Here is a 22786-nt window from a genome sequence, read left to right on the forward strand (position 1 = left end):
AACAAGCTCTTTCAACTTGTATATATTTCCCCCTCATATTTTTCCATTCTCTTTTAACATCTTTTCCTTTTTATTAAACTATAATCTCCCTTTAACTACTCCATAGTCCTCTCTATTTACAATGCTATTCTTTTGATTTTTTCACATCTCTACTATTTATTTCATATTGCCTTTCTACCTACCATGGTAATCTCACCCATTCTTCACACTCACACACTACCAGCCATCCTAACTACACTCATGCTAAACCCTCCGTTATATCTATTTCCTCAACTTTATTTACTATCCAATCTATTCAACTTTTCAAATAGAAAACATCTAAGCATTCAATTCACTTTGACATAACCTTGAACAAAATCACATAATTTATTTAAAAAAGTAACTAATCCTTATTCTCTTTTCTCTAAAAATCACCCTTTGTGGTGACATCCATTTGAACCCTGGCCCCTGAGTGTTATCCATTCCACCATCCTCTGCCCCTAGCTTCTGTACAACATCCACAACACTTTTTCTTGCTTCTATTAACATTTGTAGCATTCTAAACAGAGTTAAGCATGGTTTATTTAATACTCACCAGATATTACTGTCAATACCAAATCATGGCCAAAACCGTGTATAAAACATTCTGAAATTCTGTCCCCTTGCTACAATATAATTCAATTTGACAGACTACACAAGAAAGTGGGAGGAGTTGAGATTGTATGTAATAACTATGTTTATCACCACACAAAACTAACATACTAACATTTCAAAATGCAGAATGTATCTCGCTTCACAGTGTTAATAAACATAAGAAGTTTGACATAGTTGTCCTCTATACACCACCGGGTAATAATATTAGCATATTAGAAGAAATTATTTGCTTGATAACTACAAATATTACCACTGAAACTATTATCTTAGGTGACATTAACATTGACTGGTTATCTTTGACATCTAACACCTCAACTACTAATCTTAACTTGTATGAGTTCAAACAGTTGATATCTTCCCCTACCTGACTCAGCAAATTGAATCATAAAAATTCTATCCTTGACTGGATACTTATCTCTGACCCCAGCAAGTATGCTGTCTCAGGAGTACTACCTGATTCCCTTAGTGACCATCACCCAATGTTTACCAATAGAGAAATCACCCACCAGTTAAAAAAAGCATCAGTACAGAACTACCTTAAATCTTTCTAACTTTCATCCTGATACGCTCAGCAATCTATTAAAATCTGTCAACTGTATCCACTCAAAACCCAACCCCTAGATGAGACTATCAACAAATGAAACAATATATTCATGAATAAATACTCTTGCTCCAACCAGAAATAAAAGACTAAAAATAACTGCCTAGCTGTCTCATTCTACAAGAACTCATGCAAAAATGTGACAAAGCATGGAAAAAGTGACACAAAGATAAAACCCCTCAAACTTTAAAACTATACAAGGAGTTATGCGACCTCACCAAGAAGCAAATTCACCTAGACAAAAAAATATTACTCTGACCCACAAGATAATCATAAAAAGTGCAAACAAATATTGGAGCTCAATTAAGCAAATGTTTCAGCCTGCCCCCCCTTCCTCACTGAACCCCTATCCAGAGTTATCCCCTCAGCAACATCTACCAAATTCAATACTTCCTTCATCAACATCATAGCGTTTTTTACCGCCAGCTCTCCCCAACCATTTAATCTACCTCAAAACTCTACTAGTCCTGACAATCATGCCTTCAGTCTCCATCCTGTCTCCACATCATATGTTAAATAGTTATTAAAGTAACTTTAACCCTGTTCCACATTACATCTTTAAACAATACAGCTATTGAAGTACTTATTCATACCAACTTGCTTGGAGTCACCATAGCCGATAACTTAAAGTTTGATTTTCACATACAAAACTGTATAAAAATAACTCCTCAAAAGCCAGATCTACTATATAGAGCAAAAAATGCTTATTCTTTCTACTAGAATCATCTTAACTAACTCTTATCTTTTACCATCTCTTTTCTATGGGCTGGGCTCACCTATTTTGACTACCATACAGGTCTCTCTTAAATCACAAGTGGAGCAATGCTATAATAATACAGCTAAATTTGCAGCTAACCTGCAACAAAAAAGTTCATTATTGCTCTGCATTATGTGCATTCGACTGGTTAGAACATCCACATCAAACAACTCACCTGCATGAGCTATATTAACAAATATTTTATATTCATACTAACCTAACCTCTCATCATACTAGCTGTCTATAACTTTCAACACCTGCCCTTTCCCCACTCTTAGGCTGGACTTGTATTTTGTTATTTTTATTTCCTAGTATAGTATAATATTGTATATAATGATTGTTATATCTAATTGTTAATTTTTTTTATTTATTTTTATTTTTACATCACTGGTCATGTCTCCTCATGCTTTTATTTTATCCTATGTATTCCACTATCAAACTGCATGTATATTTTTAATTACATTTGAACTAGTGTTTTTATGAGATATTATTTAACTCCCTGGATTTTCTCTCAGGGACTCAACTGAAAATGGGTATTCATTGTTCAGTCGGCCTTTCCTGATAAAAAAATGCCAATAAATAAATAAATAATAAATAAATAAATATCTCTGAATGATAGTCCTATTAATGTGTATAGCTTGAACAGAAACAGATACTAAGTGTTCACTGACCTTATCGTATTATAGAACAGATCTTGTAAGTTGTTTTCTTAATTATAAATGCAACACCATTCTATGCTGTCTTTTAATTCCTGTCTAGTATACCATGTTCATAGGTTCATCAGTGCATACTAGGAAAGCAACCACTAAGGCTCTTTTAAGCCTGACCTTACAACCCGAATGTGCCCCACAAATTTGATTTATTAAGGGAGTGATTTATTGACTGCCTCTGTCCATCAGAGACATAGGTGCCAGAAAGCAGTGATTTTCTGATTGCCCATCTATTGGTACAAGTTGCTCTTAAATAGGGATAGTGAGGAACTCTGCTTCAGATTGATTGGTATCCCTGTTCCAGAGAATGGGAATTCTCTGAGAAATATCTGTCTCTCCAACATTCCCTATTTATGTCACAAGGAAAATTTAGTTTTTTTTAATGTAATGGTTCTGATGTTGGTTGTTTTGTGGATGTGCAAAAGGTTCATCACAACAGGGTCCAGGGATGTCCTGTATATCAGGCAAACATCACCTCTCAGAAGTTTATATGATACCAAATAAAGAGACAGAGCTTTGATGAGACCAGCATAGGACATTGTGTTTTACTCCCTTTATTCTTTTTGCAAGGAAAAAAATGTTTCCGGATGTTCCAGTTGCTGTATGTGTCTGGTCAGGTACAAATAAAAGGGGACATTATACTTTAGGATGGGTCTAATGAAGGCTGAGTACAGTGTAATAGTGACTTCTTGGACCTAGATGACATGGCCTTGCTTATAAGTTGAGCAACATAGAAGGATTTATTTTTACTACATTGAACATATGTTGGTCAAAGGCTGGGTTACTATCTTCATGAGTTCCCAGATCCCTGACTAATGAATCAACATTTAGTAATGTTTTATTGATGATATAGTTACCTGAGGTGGCTGACTTCCTAGAAGGTACTACAATGCATTTCTTGGTACTGAGATTTAATACATGGCTTTGGCACCAAAGTATTTGTCTGTGTTAGACCTTCCTGAAGGATGTTATCATCTTGGACAGGATCTGATGACTGCTCACAGTTTGCAGTCATCTATGAACCTGGTTAGCCAAAGGAGTTTGACATTTGCTTTGACATCTGAGAAAAGAGGAGTGGGCCTAGAACAGAGCTCTGGGGGACTCCACTGGTGACAAGCCTCTTTGTGGATGTGGCTTTACTGATTCTAACCCCCTGAGTTCTATCAGTTAGCCAACTAGCTACCAGTGTGTTATAAAGGAGTTTATACTGAACTCCGTATGTTTGCTGACAATGATCAAATGGTATCCTCCATTAATGGGACAAAAATCCTGTTTTATGACTGTAGTTAAATAATGACTCTGGGGAGGATGTTATCAGGGCCTACTGAATCTGTATTCTTGGCTTGAGTGCGGCCAGTACATGCTACATAGTAATAGTTAGAAGAGGTATGTTTGAGGATATTTTTTGTGGTGATGGTGGGAGGTGTGTGTGGGGGGTAAAAGTAGACCTGAATTTGTCCAATAACATGTTCATTATGTCACCAGACTCTGTGAATGTGGCACCATTAACCACCAGTTCAGAGCATTGTTGTGTGAGTGATGTTCTTGAGGTTTCTGATATAGCTGAAGAAGGCCTTATGGTTATCTTTTAACTGTAAGACTATCTTAACATCAAAATTGGCTTTGTTTGATCTAATTATCGCTCTTAGTTGCCAATTTAATTTGATGAGAGAGTTTTTATTTTTAGAGGAATTACTCTTCCTGATTTTTATCATATTTTTCCCCTTTTGTTGTACATCCATTTTAATGTGGGATGCCACCAGGGCAGTTTCTTTCTGGGGCTAGTCCTGTGCTTACTGACTTCTGGTAGGGACACCAGCCTCTATGCATCCATTGATAGGGTTGTACAGAATTTCTGAGACCGATTCAGCATTGACTGGTTTTCTTAGGTTTGGAGGGGCATTGAATTTTGACAACCCATCACTTAATGAAAGGTGATTTGCCTTGGAATAGTTCCTAACTGGTACTGGTTCTCATCCGATTAGAGTTGATTTTGATTTTGAAGGAGACAGCTTTATGATCAGACCTTACCAGGGAGGATGAAACATGGGGGGGGGTGTGCAGTATTCTCCCATATTTCTTAGCATGAGGTCCAGTATATTGGTGTTTGTATTTATGAAGTTTGGGAGTATCTGTGCCTGCAGATGTGAGGCCATGTAGCATTCTCAGTCTATAGAGGGTTATTTATAGTCTCCCATGACTAGGGTGTTCGGCTGGATAGCACGTGTTTCTAGTAAGTCCAAGAATGCACTGTGAGCTTCTTTGTACATGAAGGGTGACCTATAACTAATTATGATATAGTACAGGATTTATTTTGTTGTAATATAGCAGTGGAGGACTCCAGCATTTTATCCTGTTTGACTTCCCTAGAGGTATGCTTGTTATTGATGTATATTGAGACACCTCCTCCTTTATCCCTTGTCTGTGCAGGTAATGGTCTAAATGTGTGGAAGACACTGAAACCGTGCAATGCTGAGGTGCTCTCTGCCACTTTAATCCATGTATCGATAACTGCACAGATTTCTCTCAAGTGTGAGGATGGCTTGGAGGGAGTGAAGTCTTTTTTATTTAGGCTACTGGCATTCAGCAGTAAAACCTTGATGTTCAATTCAGTTGATATTGCTGTGTCAGTAGGTTTGTCAACTTGGAATTGCCTAAAAAAGGCACTGTGTGTGGGGGGGGGGGGTTGAATACATTTTTAGCCACTATTCAAAAAAGTGAAGACCATTCTTGGTTAAATAACTTGGTCTGTTAATCATGTCATACCAAGCTAACAAATATTGGATCCCTTTAGAATGACACCAGAAAGACAGCTGGCTGTTGAAATCAATCATTTTTGCTCATATTGTGGCACCATCCTCAGTGATGATAATATACTGTTCAATGGTTGGCTCATAACAGCCTGAGACACATAGTCTGAAAGCTCCATAATATCTCTCTTCATATAGTCCAGGAAGGTGCATCTCAGATCATTTACAGCTACATGAACTATGATGGAATCATACTAGAACCTGTTGCATAATGACTTGAGAGTGTGTGTGTGTGTGTGTGTGTGTGTGTGTGTGTGTGTGTGTGTGTGTGTGTGTGTGTGATCTGAAGGATCCTTACTCCAGATTAGTAAGCAACTAACAGTTATTGTCTGCTTGTTCAGCATGATTAGAGGGGCATCAGTATGTCTTACAATGAAGTCCCCTCTGATGAGAGTTCTGGGAAATGTGTTTGCTTGCCTCAGGGGCTTAGTGTTTGGGGATCCACTGAGATTGATAATATGTGTGGTGTTAGGTATTGTTTTGTCTGAGTGTCTTTGGGCTTGCTGAGACATAGCTTTGATAACGGGCAGTCTAGGCAATCTTCATTGTGTAGAAACATACCCCTAAGAGTAATCATGGGCTTGAGGACACATGTAGACAGTAATATAGTTTTTGATCATCTTGTGTTTAAGATAGTGAGGAAATCATCCTATGCTTTGCAACTTATAAACAAAGGTATGGCATATGGATCCAAGGAGGTCATTGTTGCACAGTATATAACATTCATCAGACCTATCATTAAGAACAATGCCCCATTATCATCACAGAAGTTCCTCACTAAATAATACTGAGTGTAAATAACATGTCCTGTGCAGACTGCCTCAAAGCCTATCCCTATATTCTGTTTCTTATAGGTTGTAGAGGAGATATCTATGCCAGATATACAAGACATCATCAGACCTCACTCAGATGGACTTCCTGAATATCCACAAGCCAAACAGCACCAGTATTACTCATTGTAACGACCTGCCAATGATAATAAATAGGACCTGCTGGAGAGACAGATTTGTATCCCAGAGACTACCCCTTCTTTGGAAGATCTTGCCCGTTCATATAAAGCAGAGTTCCTCCCTAACTAATTCAAGTACAACTTGGACAATTGGATAAGGAACAGGAAATTCATCCCTGGTTTGCCACTTACGCCTTTAGTGGACACAGACAGCCTGTAAATGGTTCATTCCCCAGGACCCTGCTTGTACATGTTCTATCTCCAAAGCCTCTGCTTACATTTATCAATGGTACTAGAACTTGTCAGAGACTTGGGATGAATAGATAGGCTTAGAAAGGCCAGTATGGTCATTAGCCTAGTACATTACATTTGAACCTACGAACAAGGTACATACCCACATACTGAAATCCTAAGTAGGAACACCAAAACAAAGCCATATGTACTGATGGCATGCCTAGTAGACCAGAAATTTGCTGGCATTATAGAGCATCTCTAAATAATAAAATAATCAAAATGATACTAAAACAAAGTAAAACATCCACATAACAACTTAGGTATTCTTCTTCTTTCGGTGTTTATATGATATTTATGACTCATTTCGCTTTTTTAAGCTCATTTTTTATTAATTATGTAAGTTAGCTTATCCTTCTAGGACCTTTTTTAGTTATAATACATGGTCTACAAGCGGAAAGATAAATGTAATTTTTAGGTGGATGATTTAGCTAATCATGTCTTTGGGTGGTATAAGAAACATTATTACTCAAAGAAAAACACACACACTCACACACACACACACACACACACACACACACACACACACACACACACACACACACACACAAATAAATAAAAATAAAGACACTAGATACCCAGACAATGGAGGTCAAAACTGAACTCTGGATGCTGAACTCCAGAGCAATGAGAAATAACCCTCAACCATAAAGCCATCTTATAGACAATTACATGATTTTAATTATTGCATTTCCCTTTTATTTTTTGATGTTCTTGATCAGAGTCTGCCTGTTATGCCAAATCATCTTCCTACAGCATCTTTGATACTCTGTCCCCATTAACATGTTTGCTAATGTAGTTCATTACCAGTATGAGACGCACTGGGCTAAGATCTGAACCCTGACCACTAATACACACCCACTCCCACTGGAAACCCCTCTCTGAGAACAAACAGTGTCCATATTTGTGTCACTGGGTCTTTGTACATAGCCTGCACTAGTTCGATCAATATACCTAGGGCTTCAAACCATTGCAAGGACTGCCAAAATCAGCTTTTTTGAGACCTTGTCAAATGATTTCTCCATGTCTAGGAATGTCCAGTTGGACACATTTCTCATCTCTAGCTTCTTCTGCACTACCTGTCTCACTGCAAACATGAGACAGCTTTTGCTACATCCAGACCTGAATCTGAACTGCTCATCTCCCATCTTACTTTCTACTACTCAGTGTATCCATTTATCAGTCACCATCTCCAGAACGTTCATGCAGTGTGGCAAGAATTAGATATCTCTGTGCTACTCACAGTTGTGAATTTCCCCTTTGTTCTTGTACACTGGCAATAGAATGGCTATGCTTCAGTCATCTGACATGCACCTTTTCCTATATACTGCTATAAGTTCCCTCTGGAGCTAATTCCACCCAGACTCACCCAACATCATGATCATATCTGCTGTGCTGAGCTTGCAGCTTTCTCTGACTTCATTTTCCTAAGTGCTGTTCATACTTCTTCTTGGGTGAGCTGATCCTTTTTCTTTTATTGCAGGCTGTTCCTGGTTCAGGTGGGGTTTCTTAATTCTGAGAAATACTCCTTCTATTTTCTTTTGATGTCCTGCAGACTGGTGAGCAGCTGGTTGCTGCTGGCATCCCTTATGCAGGGTTTCTAATGACTATCTCCTTTATCTTTTTGTGTTTGCCTTGCAACTTGATAGAGTTTCTTTGTGCTATCTGCTGAGTCACTTTCCAGAGGCTAGTAGAGTACCTCTGATGCCTTGTTCTTTACTATTGTAACTGCTGTCTTAGCCTCTTTGTTGGACAAACAGAACCCCTTCTCCCAGTTTTTCCTTCACTCCTTCTTTCTTTCAGTGACTTCCTCGACTCCTGCATTTCACCAGCAGCTTTCCATATTTACCTTTTTTGCATACCTGGCTAGGCCACGTATCTGAGGTGCTGCCATTCTTCTTTTTTAACTCTGCCTATTTCCTCTTCTCCCTGAGGAGCTAGAGCATTCCAGGTCTTTAAGTTAGTCTTTGTTGACCCCAGAGCTTTCTCTGACCACTGAGTGCAGCCAATTGTTGCAACCAGTGGTTTATGCTGTGGGCTAACTCAGTGTCATTTCCTTGCTAGGAGGAAGTCTGCCTGAGTTACATGTTAACCACTCTTGCATTGGATATGTGACTGTTGTCTTACCTATATGTTTGCACTGCTACATTCCCTGATCAACGTTAGTGTGAGAATTTAATCTCATGGTGAATTTCACTGCAATGTACTGTATTATTCAAATTGGCAGTGCACTTTTCTGTGGGTTTTCTTCATTTCTTCACTGTGGTACAGCTGTGGAGTTGGTCTGCGCAATATCAAGGGATGCAGGGGGAAAAATAACCCTCCCCTAAAAAGAGAGATTTTTTTGTGTGTTTTTAGGGTGTTTTCACTTACCATTTTCACTGTGTAATGTGTGATGAATGGTAAGCCAAAGAATCATTCCTCATATTCACAAAGGGAAACCTGTGACTTTTTCTCTTGCTAAATCACAAATTGGCTACTATTAAGCCATAAGCTGTTTGCCAGGAAGAAGTCCAGAATGACCTCTGCTTCTCTGGTCCTGTTTCCCCAGACATGTGGTCCTAGGCAGTCCTCATATCCTGGCTTATATGTCCTGATATGTGAATTAAGGGCCACTTTTATCAGCACTGACTCATGCTGTTCTGCTTTACCTGGTAAGTCCTGCAATCTTTTCCCTGCTATCATGGTGGGGTTCACTGTGGGGTGTAGGCTGAGATTATGAATAGTGCCCTGTCCTTATACTGGAGTGTAATTACCATGAGTTCATCACTAATTCTTATGCTGTCTCACACTGTCTGACCTCTCCCTCACCATAATTTCCAAACCATTTCTAGTCTGCTCTCCCCCTGAGTAGTAGACTCTGGATCCCATGCCAATTAGGTCTGCCACACTGCCCTACCATCTTGTCTTCTGGGGTCTATATTGGTTCCCTATCAGAAGCCTGAAACACTATAAACCTGAACATCAAAATCCTGAAAACTAAAGCCTGAAAATTCAAAATCCCGAAAACCCAAAATCCTGAAACTCAAAATCCTGAAAACACAAATAATGCTAATATTTCACTATAAAGACACTAATATCTACCAACTGACCCTGACCCTAACCCTAACCCTAAGGTCTGTCACTATCGCACACTCACCTGACCCGCACCCTAACCCTAACTCACTTAAACCGCCCCTAACCCCAATATTTGTCACTATTGCATACATGCCTAACCTGCGCCCTAACCCTAACTCACTTAAACCGCCCCTAACCCTAACATAAAACCAATCAAGACACTTACCTGAACCCAACGCATGACCTAACACCACAGGGCTAACAATAGCAAAGCCACAATGATGTCAGTATGTCCATTTTGTGTTTTCAGGATTTTGAGTTTCAGGATTTTGGGCTTTCAGGATTTTTAATTTTCAGGCTTTAGTTTTCAGGATTTTGATTTTCAGGCTTATAGTGTTTCAGGCTTCTGATAGGGAACCATATACCATATGTTCAAAATTTTATAACTTTGAACATTAAAATATCGAATTTAAATGTTCAAAGTTATAAAACTTCAAACATATGTAAAAAAAAAACCCAAACCCAAAACTAACAGCTGTAGACAAGGTGGCAACCCCCCCCTACACCACCCACGTGGGGGACTGCACCCCCACCCCGCTCTTTAAATATACCAACTCCAAGACCGCACTACAGTCCAGTAAGGGAAATCTTCCCTTTACTGCACTATAGTGCAGTCTCTGAGTTGGTATATTTAAAGAGCAGGTGGTGATGGGGGAGCAGGGGGGCTTGCCTACACTAGTCAGGTAAGTTCCATTTTTTATTTTTTATATGTTTGATGTTTTAAACTTTGAACATTTGAATTTGATTATTTAATGTTCAAAGTTTTCAAACTTTGAACATATATTATAGACCCGTCTTCTGGATACAGAAGATGTCCAGCCTCCTCCATTCCATCATGTCAATCACTTTCAAGCTGCATGATGTAAGTGAAGTGAACCAGTATTGAGTGTAGCAATACATAATTTGGGTTTTGCTGGTTGAACATTTAGTTCTTACTCAACAGACGTTAACCCAGGCTGGGCAATTGGATACTGGCCAGGCAGTAGCTTATTGACCCTGGAATTTATAGTGGGCATGCACAATAGTTGCACATAAGAGCCCTCCACCATAATTATGAGTTCCTGACGTAGGTCAAACTAGGCTGGATCTTCAACCCTGCTATTACCAGAAAATACCCATGCCCACTTTTGAAGACATTAGTCAGCGTGTTGAAACAACCTAGAATCCATTTTTACACTATTGATCGGTCAGTCCTGATGTGGCATCAGCCCATGATCCAAATTCTGCCATATTGAGGGTACTGTGCAAAAAAGAGGTTGGTCTATACTACTCTTCCACAAGAAACACCATCTAGAGTCTGTGGTGATACCTGTAACCTCCATTTTTGGGTAACTTTCAGATGGAAACCCCTGGCATATTTTTGGGAGGTGGAAGGAACCGCAAAGTGAAATCCCACTCAGGCATTGGCAGGAGGTCATGCTCAAAAATTGTATCTTGTGCATGGGAGGCAAAGACCTTAATCGGTATATCAGCTGTGTACTCCTATTCAGCTGTATAACATCTATGTCCACAATATAATTCGAAACCAGATTTAAACTCAGCAAGGTTAGTTGACTTTCTTAGGCCAGTGAGTAACATGTCCCAATAGGAACCTGTCTCTGGAGATCTAATTAAAACTAATTAGTTCATTTTCCATTCTTATTCACAGCATATCTAGTTATGAGGCCTTGAAACCTAAGTACCAAAACAGGTATTTATCTCTAAAAGCTCTGCAAACTAATAAATGTCCACATTACTGTGTAGGGCAAACCAAAGAAGAAATTACATTGCCTTTCTTCATAACTTAAGGCAACTACTCCCATAATGCATTTAGTGAAGTACTGCTGCATTTTTTTCAATTATCTCTATGTGTGATTTGGTTTTAGGATTTCAGGTAGTGCCACCATACTCATGTTAGAATAAAAGAAGTAAAAGGATTGCGATTGCTTTCATTTGGAACTTAAACCCAAGACCTAAAGCATACTGTACCATTGTCAGCACTGCTTAAACAACAAGAATCTGAGGACAGATAAGCACTGAGTTTTCTTTAAGAACTTCTTTCAGCTAGGGAAACTCACAATCTTCTGAGATTCTAACAGTGCCTAAGCAAAAGGCTTTCTGCATAATATGTGTGTTGTGTGTTTGACATTAATCACCAGTGCTGATTGTTTCATAGCTGAAAAGGATATTACTGGTTAAGGCTTAGCACTTATCATCCTAGAAGCCTTTTTTATCCAGTGGTAGTGACACGGGCACTAAAAATGATATATTTAAGAATATGTCTTTTTTAATCCAAAACAGTTTAACTGGAGTTAAAACTTGCTGCAATAAATGAACAATGACTCTCATTTTGGTAGCCCTTTTTTTATACTGATTTGTTAAAGCCAAGCCAGTAACACAAAAATGAAGCTGCTGTTGTGATTCTCAAACACAGATAGCTGAAATCCATTTTCTACAACAGGGAAGAAAAACAGTGATTAAGTACATCATGTCAGCAGACTGGTCCACGTTCTGCCTCAGTCTAGGTCATCAACTGTTATTTAAAGCTCAGCATATCTGTTTCAGTGACAGTAGACACTGCTGCTTCTGCTACCATTGCATTGGCCTAGATATTGTTTGCAGAAGTGGATAGCTCACAGTTGCCTTTGGTTCCTTGAAGAACTGCTTCATATCTTCCAGTAAATGGCAGACAGCAGAAGAAATTCTAAAAGAATACACAAGCCTAGGTTAAATTCTTATTTAGCTTCTGTTCTCAACAACTAGCACCTGGAACATCCTATTATCAGTGCCACCAGAGAGAGAGTTAGGTGCAGGAACTGAAGAGAAAACAGCCTTACAGTTTTATTAGCAATTGTGTTGATGCATCATGGACTTTTCATGTAATTTCTGATATTGTTAAAAGCTTTCTACTTCAGATAACCATATAAGATGCAATGCAGCAGAAGGAATAAAACGATCTGTACTAATTCTAAAATGGCACTAATCTGAGATTGACCTGGGCTTTGGGATTCAAATTATGACTGCACCCAGCCAAAACCATTGGAAGACAGGAGGTTCCATTGCAAAGGAATGCCCATCCTAAGAAGATTACACTTTACTAGGCAGACCCGGTTTAGTCATGCTTATATATTTTATTTTAAAAAAATAAAAAAAACTTAAACCACAAAATGTGAGTCTGAGCAGTTACAGGCAAACAATACTGAAACACAGATGGTGTTCCAAAATAAGGCCTTTTGATATATTGGGGGACCCTGCTGTAAAGTAAATAGAAGTGTGTCATGCTACTGCAAAAAAAGTAATTCTTCAAATAATATAACCTTAAAACAAATTATATAGCCATAAAAATAATTAAGAAAAATAAAAGCATGCAACAAAATGAAACAAACAAAAAGATAAGTTTATCCACGGTGGTGCAGCGGTAGCATTGTTGCCTCACAGCAAGAGGGTCTCCCGTTCGATTCTCAGCTAGTGTGCGGGAAGTGCCTTCTGTGTGGAGTCTGCATGTCCTGCCTGCAGGTCGAGTGGCATTCCAAAAGACATATGTCAATGGGCATGCCTTCATTAAAGGTTGGGTGTCGAGCTGGCAACTCGGCACTGTGAAAATCTACTACCAATCATTAGCGGACCGGAGTTCCACTGTGGTGACCCTTAACTGGGAAAAGACAACAACATTCATCAGTATAAGGCATCATGCATTGATCTTAAGACTGCATTCTTCTTCAGTTGGAATAATCTGCAATGATTTCTATAAAGTGTATCAAGAACATCAAAACAGTTTAATGCACAAAACACAAACTCTCCATCAACAAGGATTAAAGAAATATAACATGCAAGTAAGTATTTAAATGGCACAAAGAGGGAAATCCTATCTTACCCTGCAGAGGTACCACTATATTTCAGTAATAGGGGACATCTGCCACATCAAACTGCATGTTATCCTCCTCTGTATAAAGAAAATAACAGCAAATTTGTTGAGGGAGTACAGGTTCATAGATTAGTACTAAGCTAACTGCCCTTGTGAGCCATTTTAAGCCTAGCCAATTATCCCTTGTGAGACTCAAGCGCTGCACTTTCTGTTTGTAAGGCAAACACCTTAACCATTAGGCCACCCTCCCAAACTAGAGATGATGTTAATGGGATGCTGCTTAAACTCCCCTTAATATCCAAATTGTTATTATATGGGCCTTCCACTCCAGTATTAAGTCATGCCAGAAGAGCCACAGAATGCATTACAAACTGAGACATGCACTCCGACAATTCCATAACCATGTTGATGTCCCAAGCCAATGAGCTCAAGCTGTCTGCATTTCATATTTTGTGTTACTATGGGTAGTAGTAAGGTGGAAAAGATGAAGTAATGTGCCTAGCATGGGTATGTAGAACAAATATTTTCCTTTTCTGAAGTTGTGCTGGAAGTTGATCTATGATATGATAATTTAATAACTAGTTTGTAACATACCTGGATCGTAATCTACAGCATTTGTAGAATAATGTGTTATAGTTGTAGTGATTTATAGTCATGCAGCTTTTAGCATTAACCCATGGCTGAGTGGGCTAGGTAAATCAGGCATTAACCACACTCTGCCATGGGATATTGCTATTATAGAATTTATTTATTTTTTTTAATTTTGTTTAGTGTCTGTTGCAGTTAATTATTTTCTTGTGTGTTTCATAGTGCATTCATCTACTTTATTCTGAGAGAAAAAATATTTCCAATGGTTTCATTCAAACTTGCTTTTATTTAATTGTTATATTGTTTTTTTTTTTATTTACTAACATTGAATAAATATAGATAGTAAAGAAGTTAAGAATGAACTTTTTTTTTTATATGTGCTTGACAATTTGTATTTTACTATTTTATTGTGCTTCTGTTTGTTCTATTATGTATCTTTTCTTCTCTGACTTTTTTTTCTTCTTAATCTAGTACCAGTAATGAAAATTTAAGTTTATGTTAATTTTGATGTGTGTGTGTGTGTGTGTGTGTGTGTGTGTGTGTGTGTGTGTGTGTGTGTGTGTGTGTGTGTGTGTGTGTGTGTGTGTGTGTGTGTGTGTGTGTGTGTGTGTGTGTGTGTGTGTGTGTGTGTGTATGTGAATGTTACTAATAGGTTTTAACATATAAAATTAAGATTTTTATTTTCTTGTTTTGCTGGTGTTCTATGGTATAAATGTTTACTGTTCCATAGATAAATTATTTTTTGTCTGTTTCTTCAGTTTGTGACATGTCTTCGTTGTTTATTTTTCTGTGCTGGGCAGTTTAATTTTTTTCCTTTTTGTAGAGAGGTGTGTTTTCTGTTTTGTCATTTGCAGTATGTTCATTTTTTACATTTGAAGGGTTTTGTTTGTGTAATTGATATAATTTTCCCCATATTTCAAATTCATTTATTGATGGCTGGTAGTAAAAGTCAATGATGTTTCACTTGTATGTCCTGTTATGCTCATTATCTGTCTAGCTTCCATTTCTGCTTGTGAGAGAAAAGTGAAGGCAGTGGCTTGTAAGGAGTGGTTTCTATATTGCTTGTGCATATCTCTGGCAGCATTATTGATAGGTAGTCGATTCCAATTGGTTGTGTTGTGAACCAAGTTTGCATTTTATCAAGTATGTGTTGTGGATGTTGTGTAGGAACAGTGCTGTTGTGTGAGCGGGTTCTTTTTGAAGATATTTTTGAAAGCTTTACATGAGGCATAAAAGGTACATAGGGTTGGCAAACCTGAATCCTCTGAATGATTGCTTGGTGTTGTCAAAGGGGTCTGTATAATTTGTTTTGTGTGTTCACTGAAGTTTTTTGTTATGTACTCCATGCTGTCATCATGTCTTTTTAAGATAAAACTCTGCTGGATGAAGTGCCTTACATATTAATTTCCTTGCCTTACAAAATGTATTTGAATATCAAACCAAACTTTATGATGTGCTATGTTGGGTGAGAGAGCTTTGCTGTCTCTTAAATGTATTATTTCTTCAACTGTTACTGGTTTTTGATGTTCTGTTGTGACTTTTCCACTTCTGTATTTTTGAATTAATCTTTGAAGACATTGTTAGCATTTATTATGTGTGTGTCTTTTATTCTGTTGATGTTTCTGGATAATGGTGGATTATTTATTTAGTCCTACTTATATTGAAACAAAGGGGGTTATAACATATTATTGTCCATTTGTGTTCCTTATAGTGGCATAACATTCCCATAGTATATTGTGTAAGTTTTCAACAGAAATGGTTTATAACTCTATATTGTAGTTTGTTTTTATCATTTTACCAGTTTTGAAACATCTTTAAAGCCCTCCTTGCTTGCTTTATTATATTTTCTTTTTGGTGTTCTAGGATTTCTAGTTGTTCTGATATTATTTCATAGTGTTTTTTCCTGGCATTGTTGTATTTTGGCTGTTTTTTCTTTGTTTCAACAACTTCCATTTTTTTCAGGGACATGGGTACATATATATTGTTTGTTGCTCTGGTACTGTTTATAGTGTTGTACTTTCTGTTGGTGGTGCTGAAGTGAGATTTTGTTGCCAGAAGGCTGGTTACATGCTTCTCCTATACTTTTAAATATTTCTTCTATTTTCACTGTTGCTTATAAAATAAACTTTACTTCTATCCTTTCTTCTTCTTTTTCTTGTAGTTATTGTTTAGAATTAGTGTCCTGTTTTTTGAGGTAATGATGTTTTATAATGCTTTTGCTGTGTTTGTAGTAGAATGTACTATCTTATTTTCATGGTTTGATTTTTAGTATTTTTATTAATGTTGAAGAGCAGTTATCATTCTGAAGTGAGATAACATTAGTATTGCTTTCTTCTGTGTGGAATTGTCAATTATGTAATTTTTTTCATAGAATAGGCATATAATTTGTTATTTTATAATGTACGTTTTACTGTAGTCTACTATTATAGTGGGGGAGTCTTACGGATTGGTAACTTCCACGTTAGTTTTGTTCTTGTTTATTTAATCTAGGTGAGGATATTATATCAATATTTTAAATGCGTGTATTATGTATTGATTTGTTGAGATTTTCTTAGAAAGTACAGATTTTTGTTGTAAATGTTTGATGTGTTCTTCATAGCATTTGTGGTTTTATTGGTAAGTCGTTGAGGATTGTTGTTGTAAATAATGAGAGAGAGTTCAGTTTTAGACTTGATCTAGTTTGAAAAATGTGCATTAAGGCTATACAATTACAGCTCCTTTATATTTGAAACGAGCATGCTGATTGGACAACCAAATCAGTGTGTCCATTAGAAATCCAGCATACACCAGTAGAGTAAAGTCCAGCTGCTGAAGAACCATTGAGTAGCCAAACTTTCTACTGAAATATGCTGAGGGACAATGTAAAACAGTAGAAAAATCAGGTGTGTTCACAAAAATAATGAAACAGAAATGTAGCTAATGTTCCTTCTATTTCTGCACTATCCCTCAATCTCAACAACAAAAAAAAACACAGCAACAGAGATTCTCTTATCTCTGTCACTTCCCCAGCACTGTACTGATGTAGTGTGCAAGTGTGGGTAAGTAAGTCCCTTACACACGTACAGTACATCAGTAAACATGGAAGAAGGTGGAGGAACACTACAGTGCCATTATGCAAAGACATTATTTAAGAAAGGTAAGAAATTTCTTTCTTAAATAATGTCATTGTATAATAGCAATAACCCACTCATAGGTGTGCGATATATCAGGATTTACCAATGGTTGGCTTTGTTTCCTCACTCAGGCTTCCCCCTTTTGATCAAATCCCTCCAAGTGTGGATAAATCCTGAAATACCCATTCATATCTCTCAACTGTTCAGATTTTCACAGAATGTCCACATTTTGAATTCATGTTTTTGGTCTATTCCTCATAAAATTTGTGATTTTCTGACAAACTAGTGGGATGATCTGAGGTTTGAAGTCAATAAATAATGGTATACATTTAAGTTTCAGACTTCAAAATCTTCAGAAAATGTATGTTTACACAAACGCTGTTACTCAAGCAACTTTCTAAGTTTATAAGAGCAATATTTAAAATCTGTCCCTATTTTCAGCCTTTGTACCCCCATTTTGTCAGGCTTTGTCCAGATTACCTGCAGTAAGAAGTTGAGAGGTATTTCACTCATTGGTTATTTATTAACTGTAGCACAATCCCTTACCCTGGGGAATTGCAGTTATTGAATAAGTTGTGGGACTTGGGACTATTATTATACTGTGTCTGCAGATGTGTGTGTGTGTGTGTGTGTGTGGGTGTGTGTGGGTGTATGTGTGTGTGTGTGTGTGTGTGTGTGTGTGTGTGTGTGTGTCTGTCTGTCTGTTTGCATTCTGCTGCAGTGGGACATCCTCAAGAACCTTTGCCTGTTGTAAGGGTGTGATTGCTGATGGTCTGGGAGTTTGCAGACATGATGAAAGTAGGGTTTTGAACTCTAATTAACTTGTAATGCCTCTGTTTGAGTACTATAGCAATTAGAGCTGCATGCATTCATTTGTACCACATGTTAGGCTTATGTCTTAGTCAGAATAAATACTGGACACACTCCTTGAATTTCAGCATTTTGATGCTGAGACTAAATTGTTGGGAAGTTGTAATTTGTGGCATTAATATCAGTGACCATATGACACTAGTTGATTGTGTTTGTGGAGTACATGGATATTTTTGTTTTCTGTTGCTGTAAGTACAGCCTGTAAAGAATATATCAGTGACCAGACTTTTTTCTTTTGGGTTCTCCTCAATTTACAATGGGCACACTGATTCTGTTGTCCAATAATTATGCTGGTTTTTGAATACTAATAACTATTTATTGTATAGTTTGTAATTATTTATAAACTGCTATGGGTTGATGTTTTATGACATATAGACAGAAAATGAGAAATAAGAAAACTAATGTAACCTTTTACAAGATATGTTCCTAAAATTACAGAAGCGTAAAATGCATATACATATTGAAAATGTAGGGTAATAGGACGCTAAAACATTTTGTCAGAGTTCTGCAGTCAAACATGTAACAAAAGAGAGGACATCTGGAAAGTAAAATAGCAAGGAAGTAAAATAGTATATATATACAACAAATAACTGAAAGGCTACTGATAAAAGTATTTATTCACATCATACTCTTAATTAGCATCCAGGGTCTTTAGCACATCAGAAAAATTCCCTCAGTGAAGACACTGAAGCAGCATACACAGTTCAATTAAAAGAAATTAAAAGTAATATGTAAGATAATTAAACAATTAAGCATCTATAATTACATTTTGTGTTAAGGCCATAGGGTTTACTTGAGCTGTATTTTATGCTGATAGTTCTCTCTCTGTCTCTCAGACAGCTTTTGTTTAATTGAATATTTCAAATACATGTTACAGACTTTTAAAATAGCAGTTCAAGAATATATTGTATATGATGAAAAGCTAAAGAACATTCTACTTTTTTCTGTTTTTTGGTTCTCGTATACTCTGGTATCCTCAGTTTCAGCTTTCTGGTAGTTTTATCGATAAAAGAGTAATTGCATGGGCATGGGGTAGTATAATTAACGGTTTACAATCAAAATATTGAAATTCAGTTACATGACAGGCTCCTCCATGAACATGGTAGGAACGACAGTCGGAATGTCGACGTTCATGTGTCCATCGGTTAAGAAGGACATGCACAAGGCAGGGACACGATGCATGGTTGGCAATGGCAGCTGCTGACATTAATATTGATAGAACGTTGTCATCCTTTGTACCTACTTAATATTTATGAGTTGAGCATATGCTTCGCGGAAACCACTGTTCGTGGTTGTAAATTTCGAGCTTTTGACAGTAAACCATAATTAACACCCTGAGAAGGTATTTTTGTTGCTTATAAAATCAAAATTGTTTACTGTACATGGACAAATATTGCAAACAACAATCCCAAAGGAAGAGTAAAGAGTCATTGCCATGTTGATGCTAAATACTTATGTAATACTAATTGTTGACAACTAGAATAAGCCAATACTTATAATTATCCCACTTTATGCCTTGCATTTAATTTTTGAAATGTGGAGAATCCTTAATAGAAGTTTCGTATATGTTCCCATATTTAGAGTCTGCATAAAAGACAGATCCAGGTGCAAAAACCCTGGGATTCAATAAACTCTGTATAGGCATCACTCAAAGCTTACACAGAGTTTGCATGTCTGTGTGGTGAACAGCAGCAATAATTAAATATTCATGCATTTAAACATGAACAAGCATGGTTTTGTGGCTGGCAACAGTGTTGCCTGCCAGGAAACCACATAAAGCAATGTTTATATCAATCCTGTCTACCTCAGAGCAAAGTAAGTTAGTGAAATTAGCATCTATATCACGTTATTGAAAGTTTACTTAATCGAATCAATAAAGGTCGAACTTTATTGATCGATTAAGTAAAACATCAAATAACAGAAAAAAAAAACAAATTAAAAAAAAAACCTAAATGGCGTAGGCAGGGGGGCAAGCCCCCCCCTGCACTCCACACCCCCCTACTTAAATATAACAACTCCTAGACTGCACTACATTGAGGTGAACGGAAATCTCCCCTTACGGAGATTTCCATTTGCTTGCATGATGTTCTTCACTTTCGATATTGTCGTGCCGACAATATCAGACTCGATATTGTCAGCTTACGACAACGTGAAGTAGATCTGTGGAATTACATGGAATTCCACAATGATTACCAGGGTTTAACATATAGTAATGTTTATGGTCCAAACACAGTACAGGACAGTGTGTACAGTGCAGAGTATTGTGAAACCCCCTTCCAGGCATTCTCTACAAAGTTATATAAATGATTTTTAAGGGAACATGGATTACCATTTAAAATAAACAGTCAAGGGAAATGTGTATATTGAATAGGGACACACAGATGATTTGTAGGAATGAACAAAGGGAAAAAAGACAGGTGAAACATCTTAATGTACAACAGATGAGGGCTTGTCAATGGAAGACAGTTGTAGCAGGTACACTAATCATATATCAATATGGTACAAGTACGGACTGCACATTGAAAATGTTTATTATGTGACTGTCACACGAGGTAACATAACAATGGAGAAAATGTCTATGTGAGATAAGCATCCTGACATGAACAATTCAAAGGACATATATCAGGGATGTTATATACAATTGGGGTTGTGTGCATATTGTGAAGCTGTGCAAACTGATTTGCCTGAATATGAGTGTAATGTCAGCACAGGTCTCCAACAAGTTGAACACAGTTACAGGCTCATGGACAACAGTAAAAGAAGCATGCACAATCATGGACAATATCAGTATAATACCACCAGTAATCCCATGTCTGTCTCACAACATATGTGATTCTGAGACATCATAGATGGTTCTGCAAAAAAGACACTTGTTCTGCTATTTTGACATGTCAGCAATCTAGGAGGGTAATCAAGCACACTTTCCTGACAGTGTAACATCTGCTGGAGGTGACAGGAGGGACACTGCTATACCTGTATGTGACATTAGGATAACTACAGGCTAGTTGACTGGTGTGCATGGCAGACATATATGGCACAATCCAGACTGTCATGAAAGTAACCCATACCATCAATGTTATCAAACAGCTATGTATATACTGTGTGCATCACCAGAACAGGTATCACACATGAATCTGGTATAATAACTTGATGGGTGTTCCATACCATCAGACAGTAGTGTTTATGCAACAAAAAGAATATCTAGGTATGTCCAAAAAGATGTGTGACAACTTATTGCGGCAAAGGTGGTACACTTCAGCTACACATCACTGGAAGATGTGTAGGGAAGTACATGCAGAAGGGTGCACTGTACTCAAGTTACTGGTGTGATGAAGGCTGTGAACTATGGAGGTATTATGGCTTTTCATGCAGATGTGCTTCACATACTCAGTAGTTGTTTTACATATAAGGGAATAGTCAGCACTGTGGCCACATACTGGTGGATGTTCCACATACCATCAACTCAAGGACACAGGTCATGTACCAGATGGTCTGTTATAGGCTGTGATGTCTACATTATCCCTTGGATTGTGCATTTTTTTCCATTAAGTAACAATCCCCCCATGGTTTTGTTTCATCTCATGTGTTGTCATGGCTGTGGCAGCAATCTGTAGTGTGTGTTGATACTGTCTGTATTATACTAATATCACAGTTGGAGTCAATGATTGCTTACAATCTCTAATACTTCAGACAGCTATTTGGACACAAGATGTTTATGTCATTCGTGATGTTGGTGACTTAAATAATGGACAGGAAAAGACCTAGCAGACAGCCCTGATGTAGAGACCTGATCATTGGATTGATCATTGGACCTGAGATATAGGTCACATCACCCATTTCAACATATTTAGATTCCACATGTGTGATCCACTGATCTACCTACTTGGTGATATAGTTGTTTATGGTCACATCTGACAGTGCTGAGAGAATACTCAGTGTGGATTTGTGTCAGATGCCTTGCTCTGGTCAGGTTACACATGAAGATAGTGTTGTCATCATGTATGCCCTCAATGTCTACTTTGAGGACATCTAACAGATGTAACAGAAATGGATGTAGCACAACTCACACAAGTCTGTTCCACACAGCTGGGTTATTACTAGTGTCTATTTAGAAAAGGTCCATGATAATATGTTGGTTTATCTCACAGATGAGGAGAGTCAGGATTTGTCTATGCATACATGCTTCAGGTGCTGTCCTCCCCCAACTTAGATGGCAGCATGTTGATGTACACCCTTCTATGCGAACATAGTCCATGTGGAGAGTTTGTTGAAGTGTGTATTAAACCATGTCAGGAAGATGTATGTGCTCAGTCACACTATAGGCGATCTGTGATATTGTCACAGCCCACTGATTCTATGTGATAGGCCTGGATGAAGGTAAGAAAGTGAATACTGTCTATCTTCATAGGTTCATAGGTAGGTACTATGCTATCAGCCCTGGGGCCTATATAAGCCTAGCGAAAAAGGTTCCCTGGCTTTTGCCACCCAAGAAAATTATTTTTA

This window comes from Protopterus annectens, chromosome 4.part1 (genome assembly GCF_019279795.1).
Source record: "Protopterus annectens isolate FY-2018-M chromosome 4.part1, PAN1.0, whole genome shotgun sequence".
NCBI lineage: Eukaryota > Metazoa > Chordata > Ceratodontiformes > Protopteridae > Protopterus > Protopterus annectens.